The sequence below is a fragment of the Passer domesticus genome, chromosome 9, assembly GCF_036417665.1.
Source record: "Passer domesticus isolate bPasDom1 chromosome 9, bPasDom1.hap1, whole genome shotgun sequence".
Lineage (NCBI taxonomy): Eukaryota > Metazoa > Chordata > Aves > Passeriformes > Passeridae > Passer > Passer domesticus.
Genome location: NC_087482.1, coordinates 7,008,696 through 7,029,636, shown reverse-complemented (window position 1 = coordinate 7,029,636; position 20,941 = coordinate 7,008,696). Strand labels below are relative to the sequence as shown.

The 20,941-nt window shown below is 51.2% G+C and overlaps 1 protein-coding gene and 1 long non-coding RNA gene across 2 annotated transcripts in view; one reads left to right on the top strand and one right to left on the bottom strand.

The window, feature by feature from the left end:
* LOC135307580 (IQ motif and SEC7 domain-containing protein 1-like) overlaps positions 1-20,941 on the bottom strand; it is a 95,866-nt gene that overhangs the window by 54,614 nt on the left and 20,311 nt on the right. The gene's annotated exons all lie outside the window — the stretch shown is intronic.
* Positions 14,230-16,543, top strand: LOC135307092 (uncharacterized). Its single transcript, XR_010367826.1, has 3 exons — positions 14,230-14,994; positions 15,567-15,737; positions 16,268-16,543. It is a non-coding gene; the product is annotated as an uncharacterized LOC135307092 (long non-coding RNA).

Sequence of the window (20,941 nt, the reverse complement as noted above, 5' to 3'; positions counted from 1 at the left end):
GTGTTCACCCCCACAAATTATCCATTTTTTTTAAGGCTGCAAAGTTAAACAGGTTGGGCCAGTTTTTGGGAGTTGAAGTGTTGACTATTTGTTGTTGATAGCTTCATGTTGCAATCACCTCTTGTTAATAGTTTTTCTTCAATTACCTGTTAATGGTTAGAAATCAAGCGCAGTTGTCCCCCTGCTGCTTCCCAGGAGCCTGCAGGTAGCAGGGTGGGGGTGGTGACATCAGAGCTAGTATGCAGATGAGAATGCATTTCACCAAATTTTGCAATTTTCCAGGAAAAAAACTCCTAAAAACAACAAGTCAACATGGAATTATGAAACCTAAGGAATGTCTAAAGGTGAGGAACTTAATCCTTAGTATCTGCTAAGATCCTTTTTACTCCTCACCCTAACCTGAAAGGATGTCATCTAGGAAGAGGACCTGGAATGTTAGACCAAAGAAGCGGAATTCCCACTACTCCCTCGAGGATGGAAGCCCCAGCTCTGCCTGCATACCAGCGGACACAGCTGCAGCATCCTCCTCCTCCGTGCCACTCCTGGGAGCAGCGGGGGTGCGGGCGACCTGTCGTTTCCCACAACCTGAGCTGAATGTTTTTAATAAAGGCATTAAAAAGGAGAAAGATCTCCTGTCCTATTTATGACACTGGTATTGTCCTTCATAGCAAGAAGCTTCAGAAATTTGCATTTTCCTATGCCCTTTGTACCATGGCAGAGGTTTCTTAAGTAAAAGGTTAAAATTCAACACATAATTCTACAATTTAAAATTTAAATGCTTAGTGCATATTGCTAACTTAATTGAACCCCCCCAAAAACCTCCATTTCAACAGCAGCCCCTGCCTGGCTTCTGCCTGCCCACACCGTGGGCATCCACAGCTCCTCCTGGGCATGGAGCTCAGTCAGTGCTGGTGCTGGGTGGGCTTTGCTGCTGCTGCCACCTGGACACTGGGGTGACCACTTGTCCTAGGTTGCAGTGTAAAGATGTATTCTAATGCCATCCTCAAGAGCTGCTGAAACCAGGAGGGGCATTGTTTCTTCCTTATCTCCTGTTAATGGGCCCATCAATGTCTTGCCACATGACTCAGAAATAACTCCCTCCCAGAGCCATTTCTGTTTAATGGCTAATCAAGGACCCACAGCATGAGGCAGAATGATATCAGCCCACTGTGAGATGCTCTGCCCATGGGGGAGGAGCTAAGCATCCCCAGCTGGATATAATCTGGGTTTTGGGACACAACAAGCAGTCTTTCCACTGGATTCCCAGAGGAACCGTGGCCCTTACCCACTGCTTTTCCAGAGGATGAGAGCTACCAGATTGTTTCTAGAGGATCACCACTTCCACAAGTCCATTTCATCTGGACTGCTACCACCACCCTAACTAGCAGGGTGTCAGCAGGCTGTATTCTGACTCTGTCAGTGGTTTTTCTTTTGTATTATTGCATGTGTTTTGATTTTTTTCCCTTTTTCTAATAAATTGTATTTCTGACTTGGAGTCTCTCACTGGTTTTGCTTTCCAACCAGAACAAAGATCCTTCTCTTTATTTCAACAGAAGAATAGGCCATTGCCTAACCTGCAAGCCGGGGAGGTGGGGGGGGTGTCACCTTCAGTGATTCCTAGAGGGAAAGGCCAGGGGGCTCAGGTGCAGAGGGAGGGATGTGTTGATCTCAGGAAGGGCTGGAGGGTGCTGGGCTGGTCCTGGGGTCCTTAGAGGTACTCGAGTTGGCTGGGATGGGACAGACAAAGATAAAAAAAGGGATGAAGGCAGCTTGGGGAGGCCCATGGGGAGAGCAGGTGGAAGTGGCATCTACAGGGTAAAAGGAGGTTTGCTTGTAGACTGTTGTTCTGGGGTCCTCTTCGCAGAACACTTGAGAGGGCTGTCCGGGCCGTTCCTGCTGCTGGAGGAGCTGCCCACGCTTTCTGGGTGTGAGGTGCAGCCACCGTCTTCCAACTCCTGTCCCGAGGTGCTCCTGTGCAGAGAGGAGGTGGCTGAGGCCCCAGCTGCCAGTGGCACACAGGGACCCTCGTGCACAGCAGGGCCCCGAGCTGGCAAGGCTCCCCAGCACGGCTGGAGCTGCTGGCACAGCTGGGCCCAGCTGGACAGCTGCCCCTCAAGGCCCCGGCCAGCAGGGCACGGCTCTGGGCAGGGTCCCTGGCCAGGAGCGGGCCCCAGAGCGCCTCTGCCTTTCAAGGGCAACCTCGGCCTTGCTCTTTCTCCTCCCCACCTCCCTCTGCCTCTGCCCTGTGCCCCTGGGGCTGCTCTTGGCCAGGCAGCCTCAGTGGGAGCCAGCCCTGGCTGCAGCCCCAGCGGGCCCCCAGGACAAGGCCCAGCAATTGAGAGGCCAATGGAAGCACTGGGCAGCAGCAGAACCCTCAGCAGAGTTATTTGGACAATCATGGACTGGCCACAACCCCACTGCAGCCTCAATGGGAATGTTCCCTGTCCACGCTGGACTTTGAAAAGAAGCTGTTGGAGGGGGCAGGCAATAAAACACTCACTGTTTTCTGTTCCAGGAATACCAGATTCCAATGCAGAACAACATGAAGACAAGCTCCAAATACAGCACGCCTGCCAGAAACCCTAGCCAGCAGCCTGTTCCCTGACAGAAACCCCTTCCAAGGCCCTCCTGGGCATTGGGAACAGGTCTTGTGGTGCCAGCTGCATCTGTGGGAGCAATGGGGAGCGTGAGCCCGTGCTGTGCTGCACTGCTGAGCTGGCAGCACGGTGGATACGGGCAGGACGTTCTCTGTTTCCCCCAGAGCTGGGGCCTGCAGGCACCTTGCCGGCCCTTGGCACAGGCTGTGCCAGCCAACAAAGCCCAGCAGGCCGGGAGGAGAGCCCGGGGGCAGCGCAGCTGCTTGGGCAGTGGCTGCTGCCAGGGACACGGGCCAAAGCCATCCCTGAGCAGCCACTGCCAGCCCTGGCCCTCCCTGCCCCGTGACAGCTCCCCCAGCCCCAGGGGACAGGCTCAGGCCCTGTCAGGACCCAGCGCAGCCCCTGCCCAGTCGGGAGCCAGGGCTGGCTCTGGCCCTGGCTGGCGGCAGGGCTCCCGCTCGGGGCTGCTCCTGTGCCTTGGGCCTCTGGGCACTCAGGGCCAGCTCCGCAGCAGCTGCAGCGCCAGGGACGTTGCTGCACCAGTCCCGTTTCCCCGGGGCTCTGAACCAGCTCCAGAGGCCTGGAAGCCGAGGCGCCTCCAGCTTTGGCTGCTGCCGGGCCGGGCAAGGGCAGGCCCTGGGGGAAGAGCTGCTGCCACACAGCCCCGGCCAGGCCTGAGCCCGGCACAGCAATTACCTGCTGTGCCTGTGCCCGTGTCTGCCATCGCCTTACTTCCTGCAGCAGGGGCTGCCAGTGAGCCACTGCTTCTCCCTGGGTACTCCTCCTTCTGCACAGCCTTTTGGTCCATCACTTGAAAAAGGGAAAAAGGGACAACTGGATCAAATGGAAACACTCCCCACTGGGGAGGTGGCACCTTCATGAGGCAATGCTTGTCTAAGTCACAGGTAAAGATCAGGAAAAAGCCCAGGTAATTGGGGCTGGGCCAGTTCACTCCCTTGTGCAAACAGCTGCACCTCCTGATCTTCTCAGAGACTGGGAAATGGCAGGGCATCACAGGCCCACGGTACAGTTCGGGCACCCTATCAGATAATGCCAAATTCCATCCTGCAGAGGCTGGGCAGAAGCTGCAGCAAGGCCAGGTTGGGAAACAGCCCTGCAGGGCGTGAAAGCAGCAGCGGGTCAGCGAGGCTGCCATGGATCCCGTCCTGCTGTGCCGGGCACGGCATGTCCAGATGTGCAGCCAAAGGCCCCGGCTGCTGAGTCCCAGGGGCAGCATGAGGGAAATGCACCCACCTTATCCTCGGGGTGCTTCCTTCTGTGTTTGTCTCAGGAATTCATCTGCCTCATGAGACATTTTGGCTGCAGTATCTTGGGTCTTTCCTTTTGGAGGACCTTAAGAGAAAGTAGTTCCATTTCCCAGGAATGGATCCCACAAAAGCGGGGCTCAGCCTGTGGGATCAGCAGGGACACACTACTCACCCCTGCCATGGGAGCTGGGTTTGGGCCAAGCATCCAGCCCTGGAGCTTGAGAAGTCCTCCCCACGGACACACCTGTAACTCAAAAGCCACAGAAGCTTCTGCCATCTCTGCTGATCTGCACGGGCACCACTGAGCCGCAGGAGCAGCGATGCCTCCCTGGCCCAGCTTTGGGCTCTGAGCTGGCAGCTCTCCCAGGGGAAAGGCCTTGACCTACCCTCAGCATCTCCCAGAGCCTCAGTCCTGGATACGGGGCCTTCACCAGCAGGTTCAGCTGCAAGGAAAGGCAGGACAGAAGAGCTCCTGTGGCACTGCAGGAGATCCTCAGGCTGCCCACAAGGCTCAGCCCCGGGGCACAGCCCTGGGCCCGGCCCCTTCCCTCTCTGCTCTTCTCTTTGACTGCACAGAGCACACGGAAGGACACACTGGCACAGCACACGGGAGGAGGACTGAAAGCTAAATGCTCCTTCCTCCCACTGACAGCGATCCTGTGGGATCCCTCAGGGATGCAGAAGGGAGCAGGGAAAGATTCTCAGAATCCTTCAGCCCTTACATAATGTTAAGGGAAATGGTTTATAAATAAGCTTTTGTTGCATTGATCCTGATTATTCACTCAGGAAAGGCAGAATGAAAACTTGCTTCCAGCATCCTCCAGGAACTTCAAACCATCCTTCATCAGGACTTCCTGAAAACCCATGTCACGATTCCAGTCTAAAAGGGAGCAGAGATCAGAACCATATCTGTGGCATGCTGGGAACCCCTAATGCTACAGGCAAAAGGGCACTGCAAGGGGGTCGGGTAAGGCTATGGGACCCAGATGGGAATGGACATGGCCAAACCTGCCCAGGGGCCTGGGGAGCTCTGGGCTGGCTCCTGATCACTCTCCACACTCTTTCCCTGCCCTCAGCAACATCCCTGGGAGGGGTGGCTGGAGTAGCCCAGGGCCCTGGGGCTCTCTCCCTCAAACTCACAGAAAATCCTCCCTAAAGCCCTGGGGTAACTGCAGCAGGCAGTGCCACAGCTATCCATCCCTCCCTCCTACACTCCCTCCTGCCCTCCTTCTGCTGGGACAGCTCCCAGATCCCAAGGGCAAACAGCCAGGCCCTCTCAGGACACACTGGAGCCTTGCTCTCCCCCTCTGTCCTTTCCCCACCGTGGGCACCCAGTGCAGTCACTGCCAGGTTTCAGGACATGTCTCCCATGGAGGGACCCCAGCAGGACTGCTCAGGACCCGAGTGCCCTGAGCCTGCTCGGGATAATTCCCCTGGGCTGTGCCTCTCTAGTCCAGGCTGTGCCCGCACTGCCAAACAGCAGAGAGGGCAGCTCAAGCCTCAGCAGGGCTCAGGCCCAGAGGCACAGCAATTACCTCCTGTGCCTGTGCCTGGCATCGCCTCCCTTCCTGCAGCAGAGGCTGGCACGGAACCACTGCTTCCTCCGGGAAATGCTTCCTTCTGTACAGGCTCTCCTTTGATTTCGGAAAATGGAAAAGAGACAGCTGGATCAGATGGAAACATTCCTCACTGGGAATGGGGAAGGTGACAATTTCAGGAGGCATCACTTGTGAAAGGAATGCACAAGGATCAGAAAACACCCAGGATTTTGGGACAACCCAAGGCTGCTTCCTTCTTCAAACAGCCTCAACATCTGATCTGCCTGGACACCAGGAAATTGCAGGGGATTTGAGGGTGGGCATGTCCGGTGGTGCAGTTTGGGCTGTCTGTCAGCTGATGCCAAATGCCTTCCTGCAGAGGCTGGGCAGAACCTGCCGCAAGGCCAGGATGGGAAACAGCCCTGCAGGGCGTGAAAGCAGCAGCGGGGCAGCGAGGCTGCCATGGATCCCTTCCCGCAGTGCCGGGCACGGCGTGTCCAGATGTGCAGCCAAAGCCCCCAGATGCTGAGACCCAGGGGAAGCATGAGGGAAATGCACCCACCTTCTCCTGCCTTCTGCATTTCCTTCAGCATTTGCCTCATGTTTTCAGATGGATCAAGGGGTTTCTGGTGTCCTAAAGCTTTGTTCTTTCCCCTCGGAGGACCTTGGAGCAACAGAATTCCATTTCCCAGGAACAGATCCCACAAAAGCAGGGCTCAGCCTGTGGGGTCAGCAGGGACACACTACTCACCTCTGGGATGGGAGGCAGGCTTCCGTGTAAGAATCAGCAAAGGAGTTGGAGAAGTCCTCCCTGCAGACACACCTGTAACTCAACAGCCACAGAAGCTTCTGCCATCTCTGCTGATCTGCACGGGCACCACTGAGCTGCGGGCGTGGTGGGGGAATCACACAGGGCGAGGGCACACACGTGCATGGTTCTGTGCTGGCACCTGCAGCGATGCCCCCCTGGCCCAGCTTTGGGCTCTGAGCTGGCAGCTCTCCCAGGGGAAAGGCCTTGACCTACCCTCAGCATCTCGCAGAGCCTCAGTCCTGGACGTGGCTTGGGAAGCTGCACCACCTTCACCAGCAGGTTCAGCTGCAAAGAAAGGCAGGACAGAAGACCTGTAAATCCACCAACAGAAACACCAGCCAAACCTCACTAAAAAAGTCACCACTACTCCTTGAAGTAAAATAGACTGATGCATGTTCAGACCTAAACTTGTAAGCTGTAAAACCCATTGTTAGGAGAAGTAAAATATTTTATTTTAAACTGTATTATTCATGAGATTGTTTTAAGTGAACTGAATATTTAAGGTGTGATATGCAAATTTATTTCAAAAAATTAAATATTTTAGTGCTTTTGTTATAACAGACAAAAGAAATAGAAGTAAAAGCTAATGAAACACTGTAAAGAATATATTAGAACAATAATATGATTCGTGAAAAATCGGAAAAAAATTAAGTATATAAGATACAAACCAGATTTAAGTTCCAAGAAACACTAAAAGTAACATTAAATCAGATAGGATATAACAAAAGCCGTTAGATATTTAATAAGGATCAAATTAAAATAAAGGAAAAAAGCCAAGTATAGCTGAAAGAAAGAGAAGTGTACAGACTAATTACAATTTTAGAGCTAAAATGTCAAAGAAATAAAACTATAACAATTAGAAATAAGCAGATGCTATCCTAAATCCTGAAAAACAATTTAAAAGGCTCTTATAAATCTTATGAAGTAAATACTGAGAATGAGACGAAGGACACCAGTGACTAGATCCCAAGGTGTAAGCTCTGCTACCAAGAAGATACACATCTTGGCCCTTTGGCTGCAACCCAAAGGGGCTTTGAGAGAGCTAGAGTGTTAAAACTGCAGAGGATTATTGTCACTGTATCAGTCATCCAAGCCCAAAAAGAATGAGCCATATGCACACTCCCAAGTTAGTGTAGTACGCTATAATTTTAACAAATTCAGAATGTGCACTATGAGTAGTAAAAGACACTGCAATAAAGAAAATGTGAAATAGAGCAAAAAGAATAAAATGGCAAAATTTGTAAGCAATATATTAAAACTTTTTGTTCTGTAAGAGATAGAGAAGAAATAAATCCTGAGAGTAGAATAAAGCAAATTGCTCAAGAATTAGAAAACAAGAACATGAGACAGTTATAAAGACACATTTTAGCAGGCAACATAAGGAAACATGAAAAACTTATTTTACAAATATTACCAGCCTTAAACGACTATGGAGTCAAAATATATCTAAATTACAATAAGCACATGCATTGATATAAAAAAATATAATTGACAATCCAAAGAAAAGAAATTAAAGATTTAGAATAATCTACCTTATGAGAAGAGCTGTTAATTTTATACCCTGACTAGTAGTATAAAAGCGTAGTTGTTAAGTTTTATAAATACTAAACATAAAATTAGAAAATAAGTAAGCTTTGTCAAAGTGTATCCTAAAAGTACAAATTTAATAAATTAATAGAGAAAGGGAGGGATTCTGATAGATTGTATGCACAAATTCATGCTGAGACTACAGTAATCTCGCCTAATGAAAATCCTAGCATACCAAAAGAGGGTTCCGGGCAATCAACATGCACCAAAATCCTAGCCTGAATATTCGTCCCCAGAAATGCTGATTCCAGAAGATTATTTCTCTGACCAAACCTCAGCAATGTGCATTCGATTTGCATCATCTATAAGATAAATGTGTGCCTCCTAGAATGCATATTGCAGGAGATTTTCCTCTAACAAAGTGAATTTTTTACCAGTTTTGGGGAAACTCTCAGCAAGAGCTGCAGCAAGAAAGGAAAAAATACATGAATATGCAAAAAGGATAAAAACAACCATAAGAAAGCAGAAAAACTCCTGCCCTCCACACCGCTTGGAGCTTGGAAATGGACAAAAAAGACTTTGAGAGAGCTGTCCCTTCGTGATGCACAGGGGAGAGAAATGCCCCACCTGTCTCACCTGACGCTGTCAGCCTGCTTCAGGGCCAATCTGATATTTGCTTCTAGATTTTCTACGACTGAATTTTAATTATGGAATAAATTCTCCTTATTAATCAAAAAAAGCTAATTCATTTAAAACATGCGGGACTCCTGGAACCCTCATCAGGCAACCCAAAATATCCCTTTGTGCCTCTTCAGGTCCAGGCCCAGATGATCCCACAGAAGGAAATGTGCCCTCAGCCCAGGGATGCTCAGCATGGGCTCCCCCATCCTCTCGGGGCCCCGCCGCTGGGCACAGCAGCCCCTGCCTGGCTCCTGCCTGCCCACACCGTGGCCATCCACGGCTGCCCCTGGGCACGGAGCTCAGCCACTGCTGGTGCCGGGTGGGCTTTGCTGCTGCTACCACCCAGACATAACTGTGAAAACTCCAACTCTTTATTTGAATATAAAATGTGGGCCACGCCCTGCCCTGCCAGGCAAGGGCTGCCCACCTTCAGTCCTGGCCGGGGAACAGGACCAGGGGGCTCAGGGGCAGAGGTTCTCATTGAGGAGCGGTGGGTTTTGGGATGGCCTCGTGACACTGCTGCAGCCATGGCAGGGCAAATAGGGGCAGAAGTGGAGAGCTGAGGTCATGGCTCAAATTCTCGCTGCCTGCGTTGTTAGGCTGGTCTTCTGGAGATGGAGAGGAGCACCTGTGTAGAGAGGAGGTGGCTGAGGCCCCAGCTGCCAGTGGCACACAGGGACCCTCCTGCATAGCAGGGCCCAGAGCTGATTTGGGAAGTGCTGTGCTGCCCCATTTCTTCAGCCCCACTAGCTGCCCACACCCACAGTGGCACTGGGCTGCCCCCAGAAAACTGTCGAATCTGGGCTGTGGCTGCAGGGCACAGCTGCTCTACAGCACAGGTGGACTGCCTTGGGGGTAGGACTGCCCTGAGGGTAGGGACAAGGAACAGGGTGAGGTCTGCTCTATGTTTTCCTAAGGTGATTATTCTACAGACCATCAGGGGCAGGCCAACACTGCATTAAAGGCACACACCAACTTACAAACTTGGCAGGGTCCCAGGGGAGGATCCAATCTTTAGCCAATTGGGAGAAACTGAGGGTGGAACACCAGGCGGGGAATACAAGGTTTAAACCAATTGGGGATTACAGGGGAGGGGAAGAACTTAAACAAACCAATGGGGTTCCGAAGGATACAAAATTGATAGGAAAATTGCTAGAGCATGGGGCAGGCTTGGAGAGGGACTGACATGCAATGGGAGGAGGAACAGTGAACAAAAGGGCAGGTCTTTGGGGAGATGGACAAGTGGGGCAAAACCAACACATGGGGTAAAGGAGGAACCCATTGGTAATAAAATATGCTATAGCAATAGAAAATAAGGGGAGGGGTATAAAACTGACTGCTAGGACCGAATTACAATCAAAGACATGAACTGCAGTGCCGAAGCTCTGAGTTGAGGTTCAGTTGAGCACTTCCAAATGATTTCCTGGCAGAAACAGATAGCCAGACTTGCCCTTATCACATGCAAAGAGAGGGTTCCCCAACAGCAACCCATTCTGAGGCTCTTCTGGGAATGGGAAACACGTGTGGTGGGGTCGGCCGCATCTGTGGGAGCGATGGGGAGTGTGAGCCCGTGCTGTGCTGCACTGCTGAGCTGGCAGCACGGTGGATACGGGCAGGACATTCTCTGTTTCCCCCAGAGCTGGGGCCTGCAGGCACCTTGCCGGCCCTTGGCACAGGCTGTGCCAGCCAAGAAAGCCCAGCAGGCCGGGAGGAGAGCCCGGGGGCAGCGCAGCTGCTTGGGCAGTGGCTGCTGCCAGGGACACGGGCCAAAGCCATCCCTGAGCAGCCACTGCCACCCCTGGCCCTCCCTAACAAATTCTAGGTTACATCTGTGAATTGCATGCTACACTTTCCTTCATGTTTTTCCCAATACCAGGACGTTTCTATATATAGTAATGCCCTTGAGAATCTCTAATTATTTTCAGGGTTGTTTTTTTTTTTTTTTTTTTTTTTTTTTTTAATTGAGACAGATGAAACAGCCTTATTGGTTTTAGTTTTGGCAGGTCTGTTTTTTTTCTTTGCATGATGGTTTACTTATTATCTACATTTAAGCTTGTTTTTATTTATGGGTTTTTTGTTCCCCAAGCAATTATTTTGACAGTCTTTTGTTCACTTCTTACTTAATGTTCCATAGATGAATAGTTTGGACTCTCTTTTTGTAGGAATATAAAGATCTGAGAAAGCTCTATTTTTAATTTTGATAACATTCTCTCTCCCCGCTCCTAGCTTTCACAATGATCGTTTTTGAAACATCACTGAGGATAGGTAGAGTTATTTGAGACATAACCAATAGGCTTGGCTTAACCTGGGTATTGGATTATTATTTTCAGTGCTATAAACCTACATTGCTTCAAGGTTCACACCACGGTCCTGATTTGTGGCTCAATGCATGGATGCCTGCCTGAATTAAAAGAATGTTTGTGAGGCAGCTGAAGAGCTTAGACCTCAGCGATTAAAATTCCTGGGAGGAGGAGGTGGAGGAAGAAAGGATAAAATCCTGATTCAAAGGGTTTTTTCTCACTTCTAGTATGCCAGAAGTATGGTAGACTACACCTGTATTCAAATGGCATTTACTTACAGAACAACTCTATACAGTGTCAGACTCCAGGAGAAATGACTGAACACTTTGCTTCCCAATGCATCAGCTTTAATTCTAGTGAAAGGTAGGCCTTAATTACAGTCCAATTAGAGCAAATCAACAAAGCAGTCTAGCCATTGTGTGAATGGCAAAAGGAATTTTATTGTGAACAGATGAATATGTCCCACACAGTAATGAACAAAATTTGCCTTGACTTGGAAGAAAGTAGACAAGGAGCAATGCAGTATTTGGGGTTTATCCAGGGATAAATGGGGTAAGAAGCTGTAACAACTTAACCTGTTTTACAGAACACAAGTACTGATATGGCCAATAATGCACCCACATGAAGGGATCTTCAGGACATTCCTATATTTCTTAACTGGAAATGGGCAGCAAAATGCTGACATTTATCTGAAGTGGAAGCCGTGTTCCTCTCCTGTTTCTCCTTGAGCACACTGTGTGTTATTTGCAGACTTCACTGTCCAGCCCATCAATCCTCTCGTGGCCAATTGCTAAATGGCACAACGACCAAAATACAGGTGCCAGCACAATCAGCCCAGCACTAATGCAGCACTGCTTTGATGGTGCACAGGAGCACAGAATGGCTTGGGTTGGAAGGGACATTTAAAGGCCATCTAGTCCCAATGGCCTGCAGTGAGCAGGGACACCTTGAACTAGGTCAGGTTGCTCAGAGCAGGAGCTTGAATGTCTGCAGGGATGGATGTCCACCTGTCTGGGCAACCTCTGCCAAGGTTTCATCAGCAATAGTGTAAAATATGTGTTTCTTTCATCTAGTCTGAATTGACCATTTTTTAGATTAAAACCATTCCCCCTCGGTCTGGTCATGAAAGGCTCTACTAAAAATTCTGTCCCCATCTCTTTACAAGCCCCCAGAAGGCCCTGAAAGGCAGCAATCAGGTGTCCCTGGAGTCTTCTCTCTTCCAGGCTGAACACTGCCAGCTCTCCCAGCCTGTCTCCAAAGCAGAAGGGCTCCAGCCCTCAGAGCATTTAGTCCCTCCTCTGGACTAGATCCAACAGGACCGTGTCCTTCCTGTCTTGGGGACCCAGAGCAGGATGCAGTACTCTGTCGTGGGAGAGACCGAGACACTACAAAGCAACACAGTCCATTTCCAGAAGGCTTCAAACCCTGTTTTTATTCTAGCCTGCATGCTTTTTCTGCATTCTTACAAAGCTGTTATGTTTACACTTCATTCATTGGTCACAAGAGACAAGCAAAATGCTCATTGGAATAGGGAGTTGCAGGTTTCTCTTATTTATCCTTCTTTCTTGTGGTAATCGGCGGAAGAAATGCAGCACTCAATATGAGTGATCAGCAAATCTCAAAACTTTATTGATAGGCACATACATTTATATTGGTGTTAATGAGGCTAATACATATTGCAAAAAGCGAGCTCATTATTGGTTAGTTACTTATCAGCTAACTACGCCTACCTTATCATTCTTGAGGCTACTATGCTGCAGCTGTTTACATATTTTCTTCATGTTTCTAACTAACGAACCTCTCCCCCATCCTGATGTTGCACCAAGGGCACAGTGCCCTTGCCAGGTTTGGACACTGACTGCTGACTCCTATCCTCGTCTCCTTCATCCCTAACTAACGGTATTATGTCAGTGTGACCTTTGTTAGCTAGCCAGCTGTTCACAAAATCCTCCACACTTTCTTTCTTGGTTTCTATGATCAATGACATAGAAAATTACTAGAAAATTATTTTAGTTGTAAACATGGATCCTCCTACCTAACTTCTCGATGGTTCACAGAGGTCACTGTAAAACGTCTTCCACAGTACTCCAGGTGGGGTCCCACCAGAGCAGAGGGGGGGAGTCACCTCCTTCAACCTGCTGGGCACTCTCCTTTGGATGCACATGGCTGGCTCATGTCCAACCTCTCATCTAGCAGTACCCCCAAGTCCTTCTCGGCAGAGCTGCTCTCCATCCCTTCATGTCCCAACCTGTGAGATCAGCTGAGCTGGGACTGTGTCACAGCCCTTAGGCAGAGCAGCTGAGCAGGATGAGCTCCCTTCCAAAAAAAGCAGAACCCACTCCACACAACTCCACCCTGGCCATGAGGTCACAAGCAGGCTCTGAGATCACAGAGGTCCCAGAGCCCCGCGGTTGCACAGCAGCACAAGGAGCCAGCAGTCAGTCCCTGAGCACAACTGTTGCGGCGGCAGCAGCAGCGGTGGCAGCAGCGGTGCTGACATTGGGACAGCGGAGTCAGGACAGCGGTGGCAGCAAGAGCTGCGGGACTGGCAGAGGGCAAGGCACCATGGCCCTTGCTCTGCGCCTCCTACTCCTGCTCCTCCTGGCCGTGGCCCTGCCTGCCAGGGCTGCACAGGCGGCTCCACTCCAAGCGCGGCGAGCAGGTGAGCCGGCTGCCTGGCTGCCCTTTCCTGGGACAGCGCTCCCTGCTCCCTGGGAAGCGCTGGGGATGGTTTTGCCCAGGGCTTTAAAGAGGATTTCCTCTATGGCAGGGACAGAGCTGCCATGGGCCTGGGGCTGCTCCAGCCACCACCCCAGGGGTGTTGCACAGGGCCTGCAAAGAGGTTGGAGAGTGACCAGAGCCAGTCCAGAGCTCCCCAGGCCCCTGTGCAGCTTTGGCCTTGTCCACTGACATCTGGCAGCCAAGGCCTTACCCGACCCCCTTGCAGTGCCCAGTTCTCTAAGGGAGAGGGGAATCCCAGCACACCATGGAAATTTTCTGATCTTTGCTCCCTTCTAGATTGGGATCGTGATATGGCTTATATGGAAAAGCTAGTGCATAACAGTTGGAAGACTCCAAAGCATGGTGGAGGCAAGTTCTTCATGTGTCTTTCCTGACAAAATAATTGGTGTCCAAGTGGCAAGAGCTCCCTCATGTGCTATTTCCCTTAACATAATCTCTTGATTTAAAGTATCTGGAAATCTGGCTATGCTCCTTTCTCGAACCATGAATGATCTCACAGGATTGCAATCTGTGGGAGGAAGGAGCATTTAGCTGTCCATCTTTCTCCCGTGTGCCATGCCAGTGTGTCCTTCCGTGTGCTCTGTGCAGCCCGGCAGAAGAGCAGAGAGGGAAGGGGCCGGGCCCAGGGCTGAGCCCCGGAGCTGAGCCTTTGGCAGCTCCTTTGCCAGCCCCGGGGATCCTGAGCTGCTCCTGCTGCCACTGCTAAGCCCTGGCCCTGCCTGTGGCTCGGTTTAGAGCTGCTGGCAGCTCCAGGGAGTCCTTTCTGCCCCGAATGCCCGGCAAGGGGCTGCTTCCATCCCAGTGTAGGGCCACTGCAGGCACATGTTCCCCCTGCCCCTGCTCCTGAGTGGAAGGCAGAGCTGAGGGAGTACCTTGGAGGGCATCAATCACCCAGGTGCCCTCACTGCCACTCAGGCCTGAAAGAGAAATGGAGCAATTTTCCATTAAGGTCCTCCTACAATGAAGAAGGAAGAGATGGCAGGCCGTGGTGGGTACATTTCCCTCAACCTACCCCTGTGTCGCAGCAGCCGGGGGCTTTGGCAACACAGCGGGAAGGGATCCATGGCAGCCTCACTGCCCCGCTGCTGCTTTCACACCCTGCAGGGCTGTTTCCCAGCCTGGCTTGACTGCAGCTTCTGCCCAGCCCCTGCAGGAAGGCATTTGGCATGTGCTGCCAGGCAACCCAAACTGCACCATGGGCCATTCCCACCCAGAGATCCCTTGCAATTTCCCAGTCTCTGAGCACATGTGGAGGGGCAGCTCCATGGAGGAGGGAGGACCCTGGCCCAGACCTAACAACCTGGCCATCTTCCTGAGCATTATCCATGACTTCACAAGTACTGATTCCTGATGATGCAACCCTCCACAATGCTGAATGGTTCCATCTGGTCCAGCTGTACTTTTTCCTTTCCACAGCAATGGAGCAAAAGTCCATGCAGATGGCGCCATATCATACTGGAAGCAATGGCTCTGTGTCAGATTCTCATGGAGGAAAGGAGGAGTTGCCAGACATGAGCAAAGGCATAGGAGGTAAGTGCCGTGCTGGGCTCAGCCCTGGGCAGGGCTGTGTGGCAGCAGCTCTTCCCCCAGGGCCTGCCCTTGGCTTCCAGGCCTCTGGAGCTCGTTCAGAGCCCCAGGGAAATGGGACTGGTGCAGCAACGTCCCTGGCGCTGCAGCTGCTGCAGAGCTGGCCCTGAGTGCCCAGAGGCCCAAGGCACAGGAGCAGCCCCAGCCAGGGCCAGAGCCAGCCCTGGCTCCCGACTGGGCAGGGGCTGCGCTGGCTCCTGACAGGGCCTGAGCCTGTCCCCTGGGGCTGGGGGAGCTGTCACGGGGCAGGGAGGGCCAGGGCTGGCAGTGGCTGCTCAGGGATGGCTTTGGCCCGTGTCCCTGGCAGCAGCCACTGCCCAAGCAGCTGCGCTGCCCCCGGGCTCTCCTCCCGGCCTGCTGGGCTTTGTTGGCTGGCACAGCCTGTGCCAAGGGCCGGCAAGGTGCCTGCAGGCCCCAGCTCTGGGGGAAACAGAGAACGTCCTGCCCGTATCCACCGTGCTGCCAGCTCAGCAGTGCAGCACAGCACGGGCTCACACTCCCCATTGCTCCCACAGATGCAGCCGGCACCACAACACGTATTTCCAATGCCCAGGATGGCCTCGGAAGGGGTTTCTATCAGGAAACAGGCTACTGGCTAGCAATACTGGCATTTTTGCTTTGTTTGGAGCTTGTCTTCGTGTTGTGCTTGTTTGGAATCCGGTATTTGGAATCGGGAAGAGAAAACAGTGAGTGTTTTGTTGCTCTCCCCCTCCAACAGCTTCTTTTGAAAGTCTAACGTGGTCAGGGAACATTCCCATTGAGACTGCAGTGGGGTTGTGGCCAGTCCATGATTGTCCAAATAACTCTGCTGAGGGTTCTGCTGCTGCCCAGTGCTTCCATTGGCCTCTCAATTGCTGGGCCTTGTCCTGGGGGCCCCGCTGGGGCTGCAGCCAGAGCTGGCTCCCACTGAGGCTGCCTGGCCAAGAGCAGCCCCAGGGGCTCGGGGCAGAGGCAGAGGGAGTTGGGGAAGAGAAAGAGCAGGGCCGAGGTTGCCCTTGAAAGGCAGAGGTGCTCTGGGGCCCGCTCCTGGCCAGGGACCCTGCCCAGAGCCGTGCCCTGCTGGCCGGGGCCTTGAGGGGCAGCTGTCCAGCTGGGCCCAGCTGTGCCAGCAGCTCCAGCCGTGCTGGGGAGCCTTGCCAGCTCTGGGCCCTGCTGTGCACGAGGGTCCCTGTGTGCCACTGGCAGCTGGGGCCTCAGCCACCTCCTCTCTTCACAGATGCTCCTGTGCATCGTCAGCAGATGTGCCTAAGAACACAGGCAGCGGGAGGTTGACAGTTTATCCCAGCTCTCCACTTCTGCCCCTATCTGCCCTGCCATGGCTGCAGCAGCGTCAGGAGGCCGTCCCAAAACCCACCCCTCCACAACAAGACCCTCTGCCCCTCAGCCTCCTGGTCCTGTTCCCCGGCCAGGAATGAAGGTGGGCATCCCCTGTCTGCCAGGGCAGGGCTTGGCCCATATTTCATATTCAAATAAAAGAATAAAGTTTTCACAATTATGTCCGTGTGGTAACAGCAGCAAAGCCCACCCGGCACCAGCACTGGCTGAGCTCCATGCCCAGGAGCAGCCATGGATGGCCACGGTGTGGGCAGGCAGGAGCCAGGCAGGGGCTGCTGTGCCCAGCGGCGGGGCCCCGAGGGGATGGGGGAGCCCATGCTGAGCGTCCCTGGGCTGAGGGCACATTTCCTTCTGTGGCATCATCTGGGCCTGGACCTGAAGAGGCACACAGGGATATTTTGAGGTCCCTGCTGAGGGGTGCAGGGATCCCTCATGAGGCACAAAGGAGTATTGATGGCCTCTCCTAAGGGGTGCAGGGATCCCTCATGCGTTCGGCAGCAGGGTTAAATTTGAGGGGGTTTTTTACTCTTCTCAGCACAGCACAGGGACACTTGGCCGAGGTTTTGCCAAGCTGGGAGAAAGCCTCTTGCAAAGGCTTGGGCCCAGCCTGTGGGCACAGCGGGCGGGCGCAGCCCATCCCCTGGGCCAGGCCGGGCTGCTCAGGCCGGGCTGGGCCGGGCCAGGCTTGGGCCCCGGCAGGGAAGGGCCGCGGCCCTGGGCTCTGCTGAGGCTGCTGAGCTCCGGCCTGCCCTGTGCTGCAGCCCAACACATTGACAGCCATGGCCGTGCCCTGGGCCACCGCAGGCACCCGGGGCTACAGCTGAGGCCGCGCCTTCTGCCACTGAAGGGTGGCTGGCTCTATTCCCTCGGACGGCACAGCTTAGCTCCCAGCACCTTTGTGAACCTGCCTGCTGGGCAAGTGCTGGGAGCCAGAGAGTTCCAACCCTTCTCACTGGGAAGTGTGGCTGGTGGTGTGGGGGTTTTAACATTTTTTTCCCTCTAAATTTGTGTCCTGCCATAGGGTTAAGTTTGCTTGCTCTCAGTAGGGCGCTTTTCTTCTTGGCAGTCAGTGGGGTTTCAATGCAGCCAGGGTTGAAGGAGGATCTCTGGCCACTTGGGCTGTGGTTGTGGGACACCTTGGCTTCATCCTTCCTTTGTCTGTGATTTGCACTGGTGCTTATGCAGGCATTTTACAGTAAGTGGCTTCAGTTTGTTCCTCTTTGTACCAAAAACCAAGAATAAACCTCTTTAATACCACTGTAGTATTAAGAGGCAGGCCTTACTTTCTTGACTTGCTGGATGCACAGGCCATTGGCATCACAGGGCCTTCTTGGTGGGGTCTTCAGATACCCTGGTGGTCACTGAAGAAGGAAGCTGAATTTTCTGGGAAAAAGATAGTTTCCCATGTGTGGAAAAGAATAACCTGTCACTTCCCCATCCCTTTCTATACAAAGTGATACAGGCAAGTGCATTCATCTATCTCTATCTGCCTTGTCTATCTATCTATCTATCTATCTATCTATCTATCTATCTATCTATCTATCTATCTATCTACTATCTATCTATCATCTATCTATCTATCAACTATCTATCTTAATAATCTATTGTGGTGTTGCATTTTATTCAAATGGTATGCTCTGTCTCAAAAATGTAGCTCTTGAAAATATATGGTTTATTCCAAGCTGTGTTCCTCCCCTGAAGTCCCATGAATCTACAATCCCATTTGCCCAAACCTTATTTCGCACCTACACTGAATTTCCCTCTTAAGCTGTGCGAGGAAGACCAGATTCTCTCATGGCCCATCTCTCCCCTAGGCTCGCCCTCTCTCCCCCTCTCTTTCCCTTTCCCCCTTCTCCCTCTGAAACCATGTTACTCCTGGGGCTGGGTCCCCAATAAGCCCTCATCTAATCAGCACCCTCAGAAGCCGTGTGGAGTCTCCTTGCGTGCCTGCTGCTGCCAGCCAACTCACAGCCCAGGGGGCCCTCCGGGGACTCCCTGGGGAGCTCCCCTCAAAGGAACTGCTACAATCCATGAAATATTTCTATGCATGATATTTTGTTTATTGGTAAATTATGACACATCTTTTGAGAGCTGGAAAAGAATACCATCCATCTTTGATATAGAAAAGCTTGGGTGTAGGAGCAGAGATGATCTGTGATTTCCTTCTTGCTAGACATATGCTGGCTTGTTTAGATTGACTTTGAACTGAAATCCTACAAAGCTGGAAAATGACTGGTGGCCATCACTCTGATATCCTTAAAAGCCCTTTTTTCATTTTAATTTTTTTCATCTATGGTGGCTGGTAAATACCTTTCTTCCTTAAGCTATGTGCAGGCAATATTGGAGGTAGAAAATAACATAACACGGCATATTTTAGATACTTGATAGTTTCCTTGTGAAATTTTATGGCAGTATCTCCTGCCTCACAGCTAAAGCAGCAGGTCAGCTACTGAGCACAACTTACTGCATAGCTGCAGCTCATGTTTCTACAGTGGAAGTGGCTTTTTGTTCTTCTGCATGGGTATGAAACACTACCAATTGAAAGGTTGATTACAGAGCAAAGAGCCTTGTTTAGTGTAGCCTGGACTTTGGGAAGGTGGTATCTGTTAGATGAATACCCAGCAAACGACCTAAGTTATTTTTTGTGACTACTCCCTCGTGATTTTGGCCTGGCTTCTTTAGGAGATTCTGTTTTCATTTAGAAATGGCACAGTGGAGCCAGTGCTGCCTCAGGAGAGGTGGAGCTGGGACAAATGGCTCATTGATTTTGATCTCAACAAAAAGCCACCTGAGCTCCTCATGACAGCAACCCCACAGAATGGTAATGGATCCATTAAAACTAACTCATCACAGAGCTTTTAACTTGAGGCTCTGACTTATGTTGCTTGTTCAGTTCTGCCATGGAGGAAGGGAGTTTGTAGACAAAGAGGTTTAGCAAGGAGATCCATGTACAATAAAAGTGCTTCTATTTCAGCAAATGAAGTATCTTAGGATGTAAACCCTAATCCATACTCCAGTCTTATCCCTCCATTACCCAAATTCTTGGTCTTAATTCCTTAGTCAGTAGGAAAATATGACAGGGAAGTGTAGATCCTCCTTTCCTTCTTCAGCTGGACAGCTTGTAATCTCGTCTTCTCCCACAGACAGGAGCAGACAAATGGGAATCTTGTCATGAAATCATACATGGGCAAGTTTGCCCTGTGTTTGTTTTTGCCCTGAAGTAACTGAGATTCACCGGAATATTTACAAGCCATAAATGATGGATTTATTTGGGTTGCTAGAATCTTTCATATTTTATGACTTTTCTGCTGCACAAGAGCCTGGCACTTGCAGAACTCTTACCCCATGCACTTCCCCAGTGCTTCTTGCAGAGAAGCTTTGGGAAGCACTCAGGAAAAGTGCCATGTTCGTGTGCGGTTTGTGGAGCCCACAGGACAGGGAAATGTCTTTGCAGTGGGCACTGCCTTTTATTCCAAGGTGTAGAAGGATTCTTGGCTGAACAATGCCATGATATTCCCCTGTGGGAATTGGACAGCCCTGGTCTGCAGATTACAGAGTTACTCTGAAAACCATGTATCGTCCTCAAACAGGAACAAGATAGACCATGTGCTGTCCTCAAATACAACAAGGAAGAATGAGCATTGTGCCAGGATGAAACCAAATGCGCCAAGCACGTTGTGGGAGCTGCTAATTTGGCACACCTTAGCTAAAGATGCTTATAGTGTGACAACCAATCAGTAATTAAGATGTATGTGTGAATATAGCTACTTAACCAATGAGCATTAAGCATTAGTGGCAGGAGACAGTGTATAGAGGAGGATAACTATGTCAAAGTTGCTTAATAAAGGAGAACGACATGTAGCCACATTGGCTGTGAGTGTCATTACACAGCCGACTCTCCGTGGGACCCTCCTCACCAAGGAATTGTCATTGCTGTGGGCACTGGCTGTTATTCCAACACCTGTGTCATTTATTCTACTGGAATCCTTGTCAGAAAGGTTGTTCTTTGCCATTGAGATTTTTAGGTGACATTTTTGATCTCAAACAGCCCAAAGTTTTCCATCTCACAGGTTTCTGATGCTGGTTTTCCCTTTCCAGTCTGTTGTTGGCCAAGGAAGATGCTGCTTAGATTCTGCAGGCCCCCATACATGGATACTGTTATAGGTAAAAATCGATCCAGCCAATTTAATAAAAATAAAATATAAATTTATTCACAACCGATATGCAGCCACGACAGCCAACAATCAAGGACAGCACCGACCCCGGGATGGAAGCTGGGTGAACACAGATCCGCCTTCTATCGCACCCAATCCCCCCTGTTCACCAATGCCGCTTGGCAGAATCCCTTCTTATACTCTTTTTCTAGCCCGTGGCGGAGTCCCTTTGTCTTTCCTCAGGGTTCTTCACATTCATGATGCCTCTATTCTCCGTCCTGTGCTGGACAAAACCTTGTGCAGGAACTGATGTGTATCCACTCTTTGGTTACCGGAATCCCGTATGCAGATGTATGTCCTTGATGGTCCCCTCTAAGATGAACATCTCCATGGGCCATCAT